This window comes from Erithacus rubecula (assembly GCF_903797595.1).
Source record: "Erithacus rubecula genome assembly, contig: SUPER_Z_unloc_7, whole genome shotgun sequence".
Lineage (NCBI taxonomy): Eukaryota > Metazoa > Chordata > Aves > Passeriformes > Muscicapidae > Erithacus > Erithacus rubecula.
The window spans coordinates 1,093,612-1,108,227 of record NW_027635539.1 but is presented as its reverse complement, the minus strand read 5'-3'; positions in this window follow the sequence as shown (position 1 = coordinate 1,108,227).

The following is a 14,616-nucleotide window of genomic DNA, read 5'->3' as shown; positions in this document are numbered from 1 at the left end:
AGAATCTTGTGCTATTATGTTTTGTCATGGTTGTGCATCCCAGTTCTAGCCAGCCTCAGTTCTGAAGAGGAGAGAAATGTAGGTTGGAACATTCCAGATAAATTAAAGCCAAAGAAAAATTAAATCTGGTGATTTGGAGACCATTTTAAGGTGGAGCTAAGCTACTCAGGAGGTTCATGCAGGATTATTCCTACTGTAACAGGACAAGGTACTGCTGCAACAGAAGTAAAAAGTAAAATCAATGGATGTTTTGATGCAATGTTACTTGGCATAAGTTGCTTAGCATGGCATTTTTCTCAGTCACCAGCATATGGGCAGCAACATTTCCTACAAGAAAAGGGAATTGAAGAACAGAGACCCTACAGGATGTGGACAAAAATGTGTTTTCTAACACAAAGAGCCTGTACTCTCAGTGACATTTCTCCCCAGAATGAAACACAAAGGATATATCTGCAACTTGCTTAAGAGCTTAATTCTATGTTCAAAATGAAAGCCAAGTGCTTCACCAAAAATTATTATAAGTGGAAAAAAGTCTTTATCAGAGTACCTGAAAGACACATTTATGTATCAGAATAAATTACTCTATATACTATAGAATTCCAAGGGGAAAATAGCCTCTTTTTTTTCTTCTTTTTTTTTTTTTTTTTTTTTTTTTTTTTTTTTTTTTTTTTTTTTTTTTTGCTGCTTTGGCAATCAGTTTAGTCCCAGAATATGGAGGGGATCTCCTCCTCTAGTCACACATCTCATTTTCACCCAGGAGGATGGCTCAGCCTCCTTTATCCCTGCTCTCTCGCACAGCTTCCCTCACTGGGCTGTACCAGAGCATGGGTACACCAGTAAAGCAGAGAGTTGTCCCGGTGATCAGCTCCTGATCAGATTCCAGCTTCATTTTCTGAAAGAACTGAGCACAGAATCTCCCAGGGAGCAAGGTTTGGAGTGGGATATGAAGTGAGAAAGCAGTGCATTCAAGCTAGAACTTTGTCACTGCTTTTGCTTCCCCTGTTAACCTCAATTTATATATTTCCTGCTGCTCCAAAATGAAGTAACTAAATGCTATTGGGCAGTGCCTGACCATGCGTCAGTTTCCTTTGTTTCTGATCCCACCACCTTGCTGTGCAGGCTGCCCACCCATTTACACCTTTCTGCTGCATTTGTATTTTCCTTTGCTTTCTGTTTCACTGCTATCAATTTGAAAGTGATTAGAATCTCAACTAGAAATATGTAAACATAGAGGGAGTCGCTAGGGACAGTATCAGCTGGTGGAAATCAGCCTAATTGCATCAACTTAATTGAAACACTCCCAAATTCACCTCTGTGGAGCATCTGGCCACATGAATTTGGGATAACGACATTCAGCTACCGTCTGACACTGTGTAAAACTGATAGTCCACACAGAATTGAGCTCCCACAAATCACCCCTTCTGAGTTCCACTGCTCTTCACACTAACAATTCACCTGGCATTTTACCAAATCAGTGTTTATTTGAAGTAATCTAATATAATGCTAATTGCTTACTCATTGAAACCTGGCTGGCATTCTCCCCACTGTGGGGTTTTGGCAAGGGCAGGTTCCATGCTCAGTTGCCTGTGTTCCCCATGCCAGCTGCTTTCCTATCAGCCAATTAACCCACCCTGCATTCCTGCTATTCATTGCTCCCCCCATCTCTCTCCTTTTTTAATTTAGGCATAATTGTGTGGTTGAGTAAGCTCAGAGGGTGATGTGTTGCCACATCCAAAGAGGAGGCAATAAGGGTGGTGGATTTTCATTTATTGCCTGCTCCAGGAGGGCCAGGCAGCAGCACACTGCAGAAAAAACCCTGTTGTGGGGGAGGAAGGGGAGAGTATTGAGACAAAATCTTCACTGTTTCAAATGAGAGATCTTACCAAAAATCCTGGTGGAACTATATGGGCCCCCACAGGTGAAGGGGTGATGAGGAATCCTGATTTATGAAAAGCTGCCTTAATTGCAGCAGAACAAATCTTGCAGGAGGTGCGCCAGCAAGTATTGCAGAACTTTAATTCATTTTTAAACACTTTGATTTTCTTGGATGGAAGGCAGTGCATAGGGATCCTGCTATTAAGCAGAGTTTGCTGTTATCTGACAGAAGTGTGAGCCCAGAATTGGGTAAAGCCCAGTATTGGTAAAACCTGGTGAGCTGCTGCACATTCCTAATGGTCAGTGGACAGTGGAAGGATCCCTTGTCCCCAGCACACACAACAGTGTTTGGCCAGTGGCAACAAAACAAATAATCTCATTTGCCCCAGATGCTCTGCCAAAGCAGTGAAAGGGTCAGGAAGAATCTTTGTCCTAAACAGCCTTGTGCCTCTCTGTAACCCCTTAGCAACTGGAGGTCAGACAGAAAGGTTTGTTGCTCTGGCCTTGAGTGATTTTTTAACATCTTAAAAATGAGAAACTTTTGATTTGATTAAGAGAAGACCATCTAAAAATACAAAATACCAACCCCCAAAGAATTGCCCCATTATTTTTTTTTTTTTGAAACAGAAAAATAGAAGTGAGGTGAGATAAAAATTGCAGGAAGAAGATCCATTAGATTAGTAAATGCATGTTAGATTTTAAAAAATAATGTCAGTTTTGAGACTTAAGAGGAGGTAAAAATTCACCTCATGGAATCCAGCACTCCCTTTCTGAGAATCATACCTTTATCCTGTCAAAAATCACTCCCTGCTTCTAAAGATGTCCTGTGTGAACTGTGATGTATTCAGATACTTTGACTGAGGTGATGCATGCATGACTCTATATAAAGCTTACAAGAGGAGATTTGGAACAAAAGACAGCAAAAGCCAGAAGAGCAACATCTTAGGAATATCCCCCTTTAGTCTGAACACTGAAAGTTTGACATTTTAAACATTGAGGTGGACTCGATGATCCTGATGGGTCCCTTTCAACTCAGAATTTTTTGTGATTTTATATGAGAAGTGCTTGTAACTTTTGGGCATCAGTGTTTTTAGAGAAAGCTCATTTTCCAGACAAGGTGACTTATTAATGTAAAATCCTTTCCATCACTTTACCTACTGTACTGCAGCCTAGCAATTACTTTAAAGTAGTTTATCTTTGTTCTCAGAAAGAAGCAATTCTCTTCAAAGTGTTGTTCTTGCCTGTGGCACATGACAAGAAAACACTAGATGTAATACTTTCTGGTAACCATCTTTCTCATGATAATTACAAGATATTTTTTGAACAAAAGAGAAGATAAATTGCCATTAGTGTTGCACCTTCAAACATCTGGACTAATTAAATTCACAATGCTTTTGATTTGAAGTGTTAATTTTAATCAGAGGGAGGCTTGCAGAACAGAATGTTTTCCAGGCTTCTGAATTCCCAACATCAGTTACAGCTTCATCATGTCAGAGCACTCTTTCTGTGTTGGTGTGATATGAAGGGACAGTGCATAAAATGTCCCATCACAGGCTAGCCTATAGGAGAATTTAAGTCTGTATATTGCAATGGAATGGGTTGGACTGTAGCTTCATAGAGAAAATGCTTGCCCTGGAGGAATAAAGGAGAATTGGAGTTGGGAGAGCCTCAAAGGAATTGCAAACTCACAAGTCATTGCTTATGTTTGGATTTGGAATTGAAATTGACTCTGGTGGCTCAGATCTTCACCACAGACTGTGAATTGTGCAAGTAACAGAGAGAAGATACTTGAGGGAAGACGACTCAAATGGGGAAAGAAATTTGTGCAGAAATTAAGGTGCACCCTAATATGATTTTAAACCTATTCTGCATTTTATTTGCTATTTGTTTTCTAATGTAACAAATCTCCCTCCTACTCTTTCGTGTGTCCTCCTGAATTATTCGTTTTGGCAATTGCTCTCCCCTTGTCAATCTCACACTTCTTTTTTCCTTTTGTTGTTGCTGTTGTTGTTGTTTTTGGTTTGTTGTTGTTGTTGTTGTTGTTGCTGTTTTTTGTTGTGGTATTTTTTGGTGTTTTTTGGAGGGGTGTGTTTTTGTTGTTGTTGTTTTTGTGTGTGTGTTTTTTTGGTTTTTTTTTTTTTTGTTTGTCTTTTGTTTTTATTGCATTTTTCCTTTTAAATTCCACTTTAAACTCTTTCCTACTTGGGAGGTCCTACATCTCTGAAGGAAGTGTGGCCTACCCCAAGTCTTGAGTGTTCTTTCCCCACTTCCAGTGACAGGCCAGTGAGAAAAAACCCTGAAGATCTTGTTTTCCATCATTGTTACATATTCCCCCAAGGACATTACCTGAGCAGTGCAAGGCAGAAGCAACAGGGGACAAGCCTGCTGGCAAGAAAATCTATCTCACTAATTGACCCAAAGCTGGGAAACTTTTGTGGGTGGTCACTCTCAGTGGGAGAACCAGGCATGAAAATCTGGTGATGTTTGGCTCTCTGCACCTGTCTGGGCTAATTTCCTGAGACAGCTATTTGTCTACTATTTGTTATTTGCATTTGTACTACACACAAACATAAAGTGTCCTGCTGCTAAAGAGTTTCCCTCCCCTTACCAGTTTCTCCCAGTCTTTCCTAAATGGTCTGTTTATGAATTTTGGAAAATCAGTTCTTTCACTGCTGATGGAGTTATAGCAGGGATATCATGTTACTAATCAGAATTTTCTTTCTTTCGTGTTTCTCTCAGAATTTTTGTGAGGTTGAGTTTCACCACACAAAAATCTCTAAGAAAACTGGCAGGACAAAAAGATCTAAATGGAAGAATTGTCTATCCCATGACCCTTGCAGTATCGGTTTGAATAAAATTAATTGGTATTTTTGTCTTTTCTTTTTTTCCTGAGATTCAATTACCCTTTGGAACAAGCAGTAAAGTCACAACTGTGCAAATGACAACAGTATCTTTGAAGGAATAAAACAGCATAAATGAGGTCCAAGTGGTGAGCACATTCAGAGCATGAGAGTGCCAGCAACAAGGAGAGATTTGGACTGGATGGAAGCAAACTGTATGCAATACAAAGCAACAAAAAAAAAAAAAAAAAAAGGTTATGGAGTTAAATGATCATGCCCACGAATCCAAGAAACCTGCAACCAAACATTGCCTCAGTATGGGCAATTTATTTCCGCACCAAAAATGCACATATTTTGATTTCCAGGCTTGTTGCACATTTCACTTGCAGTACCCTCGTAATAGCACAAAATGCATATTGCTAAATGGAGGTAAATTGCACAACTACAAATTTATCTCTGGCATACCTGTAACACCTGCATGTGACAGACCTCAGTTCTGTATAGAGAGCTATTTTGAACTGGTGAAAACACTCAGGGGATTGATTCTCACATCACTGAAAGCCTCTCCATAGCCTGAAGGGTGAATTGACCTCCATCTCTGTGTCAGCCAGCAATTTTTTTTCCTGTCACTGTTTGCGCTGTTACAGCCTGATTTGTGCTTTGTGAAGGCAGCACTGCCAGTACAAAATCTGATTCTTCTTTCCTGTGTACATTTCCTCCTGAAGCAAAGGTGGAATTTCTCCTGCACTCTCATGCATTTTCCTTTCTACGCTAGGAGACGTAATTACAGCTTTCTCTTACTTTCCATTTTGTAATGAACAGCTTTTTAATCTCACACCTCAATACATGTAAAATATTGCCTAAATTCTCCTTTCTTGAGATTTACTTATATTAACTCCTGTTCTGTAACATCCTTTAGAATTCCACTTGTCCTAGTGGAGCCCAGAATTTCCACCACCACCTCTTTCCAGCTGCCCTCCCCTTCCACTCACATGATACTGCCATGATTATTTTGGGCTGAAAGGACTTTATGCTATGAAGAGCAAAGAGAGTAGACAACCCCCTGATAAGCATCATGCCGCAGATCATGTGCCTGTAATCAGGGTTCTAGAGCTGAAAACTTTGCAGGATGAAAAACCACAGTGACACCACATGATTTTGGTTTATCATTAGCACCAGCTGTGGGACAGGGATATGGAGACATGTCTCACAGCAACATTTGCAAGGCCAGTGCAGCATCAGGGAAAGTGAGGAAGAGTTTAATATTAAAGAGTTTAATCCTCTAAGAGAGTTGTTAATTTATTTATGTTGGGTTGAAACAAGAACCTGCTTGTTGCAGTAGCAGCGACAGGATGGCCAGGAACAGGACCAGAGGATCATGAGAGAGTACAAGAACAGGGCATAACAATGGGATATTTCCTGTGCTGGGCCTGTATTTAAAAGGTACATCTGTCACTTACACAGCTGTCTGAACATTTTGTAGGTCTAGGTCATGGTAATTAAGTTTGAGCTTCTTCTAGGAAAAGAAAACTGATAAACCAAACAAGGCAGCTGATGGATTCACACCTTTTTACAAAGGCACCATTCCAGTCCCCGCTAAATTTATTCAAATTACAAGAAAAACTCCAAACTAAAAAAAACCCCCAAAAACCAGAAACGCCCGAAGTTTAATTTTCATCATGAAAAGAAAGCCTCTAGGCCAAGATAGCCACACGCTTACAGAAATGAAGACCATCATCTCTCAGCTTGCAGGGTTTAGCACTAGTGGCAATGGAATTGGGGCAAAATAGTGCAAGGTGGAAAACTCCTTCCCCACATTCTTATTCTGTTACCAGCATGACAAGACAAGAAACACACTTCTAAGCAAAACTGGGAGAAAATCTGCATGCAAGTCATATAAACATTTATTAACTTTTGAAGAGCACCTATTCTCAGATTTAAGCTCACTGCTGAAGCTTGGCTACTATACCTGCTTTGGCTAATTAAGGATATTCAGGTAATTTAGCTTGGGTAAAATTTAAGGTTTAAAGAATAAAGGGAATACACGATACAGACTAACCATAATTAAATGCTTCCATGGCTTCAGATGGGATTAAGCTTTAATTTGAGCTAGAAATGCTGAATTAATAGGAGGCTTGTGAATGTGCTCTGAACATCAATGCTGGGCTCTTCCTGTTGAGCCTCCTTCTAAATGTTTCTCCAAACCTACCACATTAATTCAAACCTGTCCTAAGTCAGGGAGTGAAAATCATCCCAAGACATGCTGTGTCCTCTTCTCCAGTAACGTTTTAATGAACCAGAAAAGAAGACATTTGTGTTTGGAAACTGGTGCCACATCCAATCACTGCATTCCAGATCAGAAGCAGCACTAAGGGGAACAGAATAAGAAACTTAAAAACTGGGCCATAAGCAACATAGGGAGGAAGAGTGGTTTTGTCCTATGGGATTTTGTTGTAAGGTGACTCCATTGGGATTTCACACAACAGTGACCTTTGCCTGTATTTCTTGAATTTTTCTACTCTTGAAAACAAAATTACAAAAGCAGTGTTTGGAAGTAAGTAAATAATTCCAAAGCTGTTGTAATGTAAGAAGTATCCTAGGTCTTCTATCTACAATATACAATCTACATTACAATATAGATATGATATATTTGTTCCTCTCATGTGTAATAACTCCAAGTTTCAAACCCTTTGTCTCCAGTAGCTTCAAAGCCTAATCTAGTTATGAGGAAATAATAAGGAAAACCTTGGCTTTGTTGGAATAAAACCAGATCCTGATAAATAAATAAATAAATGAAATTTTAAAAATTCCAACCTGAGTCCTGATGATCTAAGAACTTAGCTGAGGTAACTCCCTACTAAGTGGATCTTGTACTGTCCTAGATAGATTCCCAGTATTGCCAAAAAGCAATGAGCTGGGCCAAGCATCTTCCATGGAGCTATTTTGCATTTATTTTACAGCATATTTTACAGCATTTCTGTACTGCCATGGCTCTCTTTTCACATTGGTACAGCTGAATGAACTCTCAGCATTCTAACTTACCCTAATTTGTCAGCCTAAAGGCAAGAACATAAAGTCAGCAACTGATAACTTGCCCTGTGTCTTGGGACAAATTAACTTCATCTTAATTCTGCAGAGAATGGATTAATGTGCAGAGAAAGGATTTCCAGAGCACTGCTGGGAACCAACCTTCCAAAGCAGCAGTTCCAGCTCCTGTTTCTGCCACAGGTCTCTGTGGGTTTGTTTATTCTGCTGTTCCATTTGTTTTTTTCTTGTTATGGATTCCTACAAGTCTTCTGAATGGAACTTCTTAGGCTCACCAAGCAATGCTGAGAACAAAATTTTGAATTCAGAAGTTTGAGAGCTGTGACCTTAGGCTACATGATTTAACACTGCTATTAATTTTTGAAAGACAGAAATGTCTATTTCTTTATTTCTTCACAATGGATTATTCCTCCAGCTCTAATCCATCAGTTTGCTAAGCTTGAAAGAAAGCATTGAAAACCCAAAGAAAATACAAATGTTACATCATCACAGCATTAAGTTCCATTAAGTTCTTAATTATGTCATTATTCTTAAGTTCTTAATTATGTCAAATAATTAAAGTCCTGCTGTCATTCTCCTGTACTTTTCATCTAAATCAAAGTGCTTTATAAAGGAGGTCAGATCTTTATAGCATACAGCTGGCATGTAGCAAAAAAAGTTCAAATTCCATTTTGTCCACTGCATTCTGGTTAATCTCCCTTAAAAACATTTTTCTGTATTTTAAAATTATTCCCCTTGCTGAGAAATTTGGACTGAACTAATCTTCATTTCTGTAAAAAATAGTATAGATCCCCTCAAAAAGGAGTGCTAGGATATGCTTCTTGATGCTTTCAGCTGAAAGTTTAAAAAGATCTATTTATGACTATGAAGATTTGAGGAAAACAAAGCTGTAAACGTAAAATAACCTTCTTAAGGAGCCAACAAATGGTTGCTATATTCTGCTTGTGCTTTTTCTTTGCAAATCGTTTTTGCAGTAGGTCTGTCTGCAACCAGGATTACTGCTGGAGCTGAAATAACTGTATAAAGGTTCACATCTTCTATGACAAAGCCATAATATAGATATTATTGAAGGAAATGCAAAGCCTGAGGTGGAATGAGGGAGAGCATCCCAGGGGTGCCAGTTCCCAGCTGTTCAGGAGAAATGTCAGAGGCTACATGTGTCTTTCCCTATGTTTTTTATCCTGGTTATACCCACTAGCAAGCAGCAGGATTTGGTTGTTTTATCTTCCTTAACCCTTCTCACATGGCTCCTGCAGTTCCTCCCACCAGCAGCTACTACTCACAACAGGCAAAATAAAAAATAAAATACCTTTTTAAATTCAGAATTTATCCTTGGTTTTACCCAAACACAGGGAAGTTCACAATGCCATGGACAAAGTTATATCAGGACTTCCTGGCAGAGCTAAGAATATTCATTCTTCAGCTGTAAATGTAAATAAATGCTGGACAATCACAAATGAGCTTTTCCTTCACTGGAAAGTAAATGCACAAATTTCTCCAAGGTTCTGTGGCTCCTCTCTGAACCTCATGGAAACCTCCACACTCCACTGAAAAAACACAGAACCTGCAGCAGATGTGACTCCACCAAAAACTTTGTAATTAACGTGGCAGTCACTTCTGCACACAAGGGAGGGAAAGGGAATTCTTCTGGATATCTTGACCTCATAGGAATTGATTGCTGTGCCAGAAGATAGCACAAGGGTTCTTTTAGCCGGGTTTTTGAAATTAAATACCTGGCTTGTGTTACTTCCAGAGCAGACAAGGCATTGTGAAGTAAAACCTAAATTACAGAACAATTTGCAAAGATGCAGCACAAAGAGTAACTGAAAGATGCACCTGTCTAAGAGAGAGAAAATTTTGGATAAATGGAGCATGTGAAACACAATAATTTTGACAAGTTGCTGCAATTCTGCATCAAAGCCATTCTTCAGAACTTAATCTTTCTTTGATTTTTTACTTATTGTTTGAAAGATATGGACAAAGTAAATTTTTCTTTAGAGGACCACACAATCAAATATTGACTAGCAGTTTTGATTCGAGGCACAGAAAAGAAGATTTTTGATCTAGTTGCTGTTTCTATTTAAAGCAATATTTTAGTCAGAGTTTTGATTTCTATCTCACAAAAGTGAAAACTACAAACAAATAAACTATTATTTTTGGCCTATAAAAATAAGAGTGTATTACAAATAAGCAGTAACAAAAAAGAGCGCAATAAAATTAAGTCCTGCTTATTTTCAGTAACACTTAATTTTATTATTATTGTTTAATCCATGTGCCTGGTTTGATAAAATATTTTGGACAGAGGCAGTAAATAATGAGCTAACTCTTTCTCTCATGACTTTTGATCACAGTTTCCTTCAAGGTAATTATTGATTTTAACATTCATATGTGTGCTGTTGTTTTCCTAATTGAATGTGATACATATACATATTATATCTTAGTCAGTCGTGAATCATAAATCATAAATATAGATATTATTTTGCAATTCTCTTTAAATCACTTTATGTATAAAAGTCATAGAATAGGTCATCCTTTTTTCCTAGAAAGTCAGATTGTCATGCCTAGGAAATTGAGAATGTACCTTAAAAATACATACTGGAACTCAGATCTCAAGTTAAGAATATATGTTAAAAATACATATAAAGGAATTTGTGTAAAAAATACATATTTAGGAATATGTGTAAAAAATGCATATATTAGGAATATATGTAAAATTACTATATTCTTAATACTTCTGTTTGTGCTCTTTTTACACTGAAACATCTGCAGATTGCATAAATATATATTTTTTATTTTGTGAAAATATTGTAACATTAGCAGGATTTTTTCAAAAGAGCTGATGGCCAAAGGGGACATACTTTATCTCTGAATCACATATCTCCCATTCATGTTATTTTTCTGCATGCCTAAATGCTTTGAGATGTGATGCTGATGAGATTAAAATATTCTCACACATTATTAAAATAAATTTTCCTCCTGATTTTTCTTTTTCACTGTGCATATTGGACAAGGATGAGCAAAACATTGGCTCTTAAAAGAGTGAAGACCTAAAACGTGGCACAAGTGGTATATTTGTTCCTGCCACCCTGTAATTTAAAAGCATACTGAAATAATTTGGGGATTTAAACAGAAGAGGTACACTAGAAATCAGTATGCAAAATCCACCCACATGCCATATGGTCTTACAGCTGGAAATATATATATATATCTATGTGCATGTGTGTGTGCATTGCTAAAATGAACTTTACAATATTTCTGGATATATATGCAAAAAAGAGATGGTAAGCATGTTGAGCAGCATTTGGTATTAAAACAAAAAACCAAAAAATACCCCACATGTTCTTAAGAAGGCTGAGAAGTCCAAGCTTTAATTCAAGATATGTGCTGTGATGTACAGGCAACATTAAGGAAACCAGTCCTGGGGTAAGCTAATTGCTTACCTCATTATTTTTATTAGTGAGGACCAAGATTCCTATTCTGGAGTTTGAAAGTGTGTGTTACTAACAGATTTTTTTAGAAAAGAAGCAATCACACCCCCTGCCCCCTCCCCCAAAACTTCCCAAACTATTTTGTAAAAGAAATTTCTAGATACAAATGTTTAGGACCAAGTATTTGATTAAAAAAAAGCCACAAAAACCCAACAAAAATTACCAACAGAAAGAAACAAACCACAACCACCCATGAAAATCCTGGTGTATCCTATTTTATTCTCTGCTGTTCTACCACAAAAAAGCAGTCAAGTGTAATGGGAGTGACATATGCCAAATTTTATGTCTGCAAAAATATTTCTGCAAATATTTTTTCTTACTTCCCCCCTAAAATGCCATTTTCTGATGATACCAGAGAAGGGTAACTTCTAATGATTACTTAATCCATTTTAATACCTTTCATGTTTTCCTGTGCAAATATCATCATCTCTGATTTCAATGCAAAATAGTTTTCTACTGATTTTACAATCATAACTATTTGATATTGCATTTATTCTCTAAATGCTTTAAGATGTAGAGGCATACACATGGAATTAAGAAGGCTAAAAACTCGGAGATTATTTAAGAGACAGAATCTTCAGAATTTTGACTCATTCTTAAGTAACACATTCTTCATTACATTTTGGACATGAGTATGGTTAAAAAAAGTTGTGAACCTCTGAAAGTAGCCAGTTTTCACTATTATTTTTATACAGCACACTGTAATATTCTGCAGTGGAATATTTTTCTCCCAACTCCAAGAGGGCTAAAAAAAAAAAAAAAAGGATTTTGGCAAGTAGCCATATCCAGTAGGAGACTGTGCTATTTCATCTGAGTAGGCAGAATTTTCCTACTTGTCTTGCATACCATGCAAAAACCTGACAACAATTAGAGTACAAGATTTATTTTGCAGCTTTAAAAATCAAGAAAAGGTGATATTTTGTTGCAAGCACTGGCATTTACAAAGATAAAATGAAGCTGCAAATGTTCAGAAAATAAATACACATACTAAGTGTTCATAAGGAAAAACAAATAAATAAATCAACATCTATTCAGATCAAAAAATTCAAAGTCCTTTTTTACTTGCATCTTTCACCTTATCTATCCTCACAGCAAGAGGATATCTCCTAGAATTTTAAATCGTGACAATCAAAGCAGGATAATTAGTATTAAGAATTCTTTATTAATAATGACTATTAGTTACTAGTGTCATTATTTTGAAAGCTTGTAAATAACTTCAAAATGCTGATAATTCTGGGAAGTGTGGGCACTAGTGTTGTTACACTCTCAAAGGTTCTGTGCTATTACTCCAAAAGCCCTGAAGGGCTTAAAGAATCCACAACTTCAGTTTAATAAAATATGTTTGATTTTGATTTTGATTTTTTGGTTTGAGGTGTTTTGCTAGTTTTTGATATGGCACTGTGAGCTATAAATTTCTGAAAGTTGACCTGCTGATATTCAGTTTATGGCTAAGAACTAACTTGTTAGAGGAACATAAATATGCTCAAGAATAGGGTCATGGTGAACATTTTCTTCATCATTCGGACCTCAGGTAACTCCCTCGTTAATGAAGAAACTCCTTAATGAAGGAGCCCAGCATTTTATGCTGGTTCTGAAGCCAACCTGCATTTGATCCAGATGCACATTTTGTGGTGCTTCAGCTATGTTCAACAAAGTCTTTTTTCTTCCTGGCTTTCCATCAGAGTTGCAGGAGCCCATCTGGCACTGCCTGACAGTTTCAAGCTGTCTCTGTCTGACAAGGAAGGGCCTGGTTGCTCTTATAATGCTCTTAATTTTAAAAAATGCAATATATGACAGAAGCCACTCAACAACTGCAACTCCACATTAACTTGTAAAATACCTATTCAATTTCAGACTATGATTGGTCATAAGACCCCACAACTCCTGAACCCCATATTGCAGTTTTCAGACAAAATTTGCACATGAGAAGACAGCACAAGGGAGCTGCTTAAGCATGCTATGTTTTTATTTTTCCTTCCTGAAAGAGAGCTCAGTTTCTCTGAATGTTTACTTCTTAAGTTAAATGAAGTGTCCAAATTGTTTCTAAGTAATGCAAGCTTTGACAATGACAAGCTAAAGGTTGGACTTCATGACCTTAGAGGTCTTTTCCAAACTAAATGTTTCTGTGTAACAATAACAATAACAATAACAATAACAATAACAATAACAATAACAATAACAATAACAATAACAATAACAATAACAATAATATAACCAACAACAAGAACAACATAATAATAATGTATTGAAGATATTTATTGTTGAACTTGAGAATAGAACATCATCTCTCTGCAGTACCAAGCCTACAGTACATAGCAGTAAGAAAAACCTCTCTTTTACTTGCCTACCCACCATTACCTGTGCTACCACCTAGCCAAGGCTTCAGAAGATGTGCCATTCTCACAGGTAGGGTTCTTTCTACAGCACCTCTGCTTTCTCTGATAGCTGGCATCACCAGAGGGTGTGACATTTCAGGCCACCAGCAAGAAAATTCCCAACAAATCTCAATAATTGAGATTTATCAGGAACACATTTCATGAACGACCTCTTAGAAATTCATGTTCAGCACTAATCCTGAAATCTAGTCGAGATACCAAAGGTGCCAGCAGCTGAGACATGAGTTTTGACCTTGATGCCTGGGTCCTGCATATGAGATGCAGCCTGAGATGCTCTGGGGAAGGGGAAGGTGAGGCAGCAGAGGAAACTGGAGGGCAGGTTTGTCTTGGCAGGGCTGCCCAGTGGAGGATTTGGTGACTCACCCAAATCTCAGCACCTTCAGGTGCTGACTCAGCCTTGACTCAGAGGACAGAGACACCTTTCTGAGTCACCACCACTAATGTTTTCCTTTTAGCTCCCCAAACAGTTCCGTGTGTGTGCCTATTCCTCCCCTGGGAAATGTGATATCAGACCTCAGCTGGAATGGCACACCTATTTAGAGAGGGCTTTCCCCTCAAGTAACCTTGCTCAATAAATAATTCTCTCTCTGGAGAAGCAGCTGGGTTGAGATCTTTCTATCACACAGAGGAACTGTGTGTGTGACTCTGTTACAGGACTGGTTTATTCTCAAAGGAAACGTTAAAATGAAAAATTGCTTTTCTACAGGAAAGAAAAAAAATCTGTACTGAACTCCAGAAGAAAGATGGTATAGAATATGATTCTTCTGATTTTGCCATCCATCTGGAGTAATATTTGTGAGATCTCATTTATCAGACTGTTTCTACAACACTCAAAGTACATGATAGAGGTAGCCATGATTTTTCTGTCTGTGCTTACAAACAATTTTATTTCCTCACATAATTATTATGAGACATAATTATTATCTCTCCAAAATCACAGCCTTACAGATTGTCCATAAATTTAATTTGGCT